We start from the raw sequence: 3,590 nt of genomic DNA, 5'->3' as shown, positions 1-3,590 counted from the left end.
CGGCGCCCGCGTGACTATCGGCGTGCCACGTGACCGGCCGACACCCCTCCCCCCCTCCCCTCTTACGCCGCGACCCCGGAGGACCAGCTCCCTGCCCCTCCTCTCACGGAGAGGTGCGGCGGTGACGAAGACCGCCCCGCGGCCGCGCCTCGGGCGACCTGGAGCTAGTAGGCGCGGGCGCCGGGTGGGAGGGTGGCGTGGGCGAGCGGGAAGGGACAGTCTCCCAGCCTGAAGCGCGAACGAGATGGGAGGTGGAGGACGTCCTGGGCCCAGAGAACTTCAGAAGCAGAAAAGCTGAAGGATGAAAACCACAGGTCGTGGTGATGTGAAATGCTGGGGGGCGGAAAGGGGCTGGAATTGGAGAGTCTGACTGGCTCTGCTTGACAGTTATCACGAGATCACAAAAATGTGATGTATTTATGACTGGAAAGAATCTGTACTTTTCAGAGCGAGCTGGAGGCATCCCATTCCCCGCTTCTAGCGTGGGCTCTTGCCCTGATGGTTGAGAATCTCTTAGTAATTGCCCCCAAGTCCCCTCCCCCCCAAACAGTATATACTTACTGCAAGCATTTAGACATTGCTTAGACTTTGGGTGCAAAATTGGGAATACCCACAGATAAAGACAGGCCCCTGCAGGGGCTTACATAGCAATCCCAAGAGTCAGCACTTTGTTTTGTGGACAATTGAAAATCATCCCAAAGACTTGGCCTTTTAGCAATCTCACGTTGAATGGTTGCATGGATAAACTAGTTAAGGGGCCCTTTTTTATTGCAAGTGGAAGATAATGACAGCTTGAACAGCTGTACAGCAGCAAGAGGACTGTAGATCCAGGAAATAGTGGGTATCCAGAATCGGAGGAGTAAATACAAGAGCAGCAGGTCGAAGTGTGATTTCAGGACTGAGCATGTGGGAAGGCACTCCTTTATGTGATATTCAACGTGTACCAAGGGAAAGGAGTCATTTACTTAAGTCACAGAATGAAGGAGCTGAACTCTGAATAAAGAGATTGTAAAAATTACTAATGAAAATACAAAGATTTTTCTTGAGAGAATATTTTAAACATATTATCCTCTAAGAAATACATCAATCAGAAAAGTAATGAACAACCATTAAAAACTTAAAGTCATAATCCATGTAAATGTTTAGAAACCAGATAGAGATAGTAGCAAAAATTAAAATTAAAGTTATTTAACAGTGTGAATTCTTTAAATTAATATATATACATTGCCATCAATTTTAACAGATGAATAACAAGAATAAGGACATAGATAATCTAGTATATGATATTTGGTTGTTTTTTGCTATTTTTCCTTTTATTAAAGAGAGCTTGTTAAATGAATGAAACATAATTTAATTTCATATCTATAGCTTCTAATAAAATTAGTTTACATTATCAGAAAAAGAATTCACTATCAGACAATGTGTCCAGAATTTTGATTCATACACTCATCATTGTAGAAGCAGAGAGGAGGGAATGACTAAATTTTGCCTGGGGAAGTCTTTCACAAAGGAGGTGACTTTCCAGCTGGCTCCTAAAGCAAGAGTTTGCCAACCAGGGAAGGGGAGCATGGGCAAAGCACAGAGGAGTGAAAAAAGATGGCATGTAGGTATACCTGCTTTTTGAAAGTTGTTATTAAGCCACTTTGCTTTTATGAAAAACCTCCATCACATCAGTACCTGTTTTGCCAAAGAAATCTGGAGGATTTTCGTTTTTACAAAAAAAAAAAAAGCAAAAAGTGAAAATAGTGTTCAGTGTTTGCTTTGCAGCAAGCCATTATAGAGGCAGTGTGTGCCCAAAGCGGAAAGAGTGGCTGTGTCAAGCCCCTTCCCTGGGAACTATGCTCAGCTGCCACACCTTTGAACCGTGTCTGTGAGCATCTGGGCTTTCTCTCCGTTTATTTGGGGCCTCCATTAGCAAGATGTGTCCAAAGGTATCAGAAAAGCCTCAGAGAGATTATTTTTTTGGTCTGGGAATACTTAAATTAAAATTTTCCATATAAATTAAGGGTAATTGCTGCTGCTTTGCTTTGCACTATTTTGATTTATGAAAGGTTTCATAGGAATGCTCTATTTTTTTTTAGTTTTTTTTTAATTAATTTATTTTTGAGAGACAGAGAGAGAGAGAGAGGGAGCAGGGGAGGGGCAGAGAGGGAGAGAGAGAATCTCGAGAACACTCTGCACTGTCAGCACAGAGCCCGACGCAGGGCTCGAACTCACAAACCATGAGATCATGACCTGAGCCAAAACCAAGAGTCAGACACTTAACCGACTGAGCCACCCAGGCGCCCCAGGAATGCTCTATTTTTAGATAGTGGGGAACCTGTATTAAGGATAGGGCTTATGGGGATAGCAAAAGGAGATTTGCCATGATTATCTCACTTTTACCATACTCTCTTCTTGGAATGCCTTTCCCACCTCCCACTCACACTCCACCTACTTGAAAGTCTAAACTTACATTTTTACTATCCTGTAAATCTCTGACTTCTCAGACTTGGGTAAAATCCCATAACCCTTTGAGCTTATCTCCATTAGAGCACTTATGTCATAGTATTGTAATTGCTTGTCCATTTGTCTGTCTTCTCTGCTAGAGTAAAAGCTCTTTAAGCACAGGTTCTGTGTTCACTTCTGTATTCCTAGCCCCAGGCACACTGTCTAGGACATAGTTCGATAAAGACTTGTTAAATGAACACCTACAGGACTCTGAATATCTTTTCTACAGTTTCGCATCTACTTACCCTTCAGGCCTTTGCCTAGACCAGACCAGCATGTATGCTGTGACTGGGGTACAAGTGTGCTGAGACAGTGATCCTCTCAATCCTTAGGGTGGCCAGGCAGAGCCTGGGGCAGCTAGGCATCCTAGCCAGTCACCTCCAGCTAAGAGCCATCTCCTACATGTGCTATGAGAAACTTTGAGAAGCACTCAGACATCACTTCCTTTTGGGTGCTTCTTTATGGCACTGTCACTTTATCTTCTTTACTTGTTGGTGTCCCCCACAAACCACATGCTGAGTGAGTGGTATCTTTTTCACAGTGGTATCCTTACTGCCTGAGCCAGGATTCTGCATGTGGTAAGTGCTCAACAAATATTTGTTGAAAGAATGAATAAATGAGGAAGCATTTGTATTAACTTTTTAAAGATAGTCAGAATTTCAATGTGTAGACGAAAAGCAGTCCATGGAGAAGGGCTACAAATTTGAGGAGAACTTCATCTAATTTGTTTGATTCAGGATCCAGAAGGTCCTAGAACAGTGTCTGGCTCACAGACACTTAATGAATATTTTTGAATGAAGAGAATGAACCTAAGCAGAGATCTCTAAAGAATCTGGAGTGCTATGGGGGTGTGAGCAGTTCTGTTTGTCTAGACTCAATAGTGCATAAAGAGAAATACTGATAAAAATGTTAGTTTCCCCTTTACCATAGGCGCTATTTGATTAAGGCTCTTGCCTACTTTAAGCTTACATCTAGGTCAGATAAACTCATGGGAAAACATCAGAAATCCTATCCAGGTTGGGGCAGCAGCCTCTGATGTTGGGATTTTTAGACCAAAAAAAGGCAAATTTATATAGTTAGGATCGTTATGTGGTGTTTAA

This window comes from Acinonyx jubatus, chromosome B3 (assembly GCF_027475565.1).
Source record: "Acinonyx jubatus isolate Ajub_Pintada_27869175 chromosome B3, VMU_Ajub_asm_v1.0, whole genome shotgun sequence".
Lineage (NCBI taxonomy): Eukaryota > Metazoa > Chordata > Mammalia > Carnivora > Felidae > Acinonyx > Acinonyx jubatus.
Note: the sequence above shows the minus strand (reverse complement) of the source record.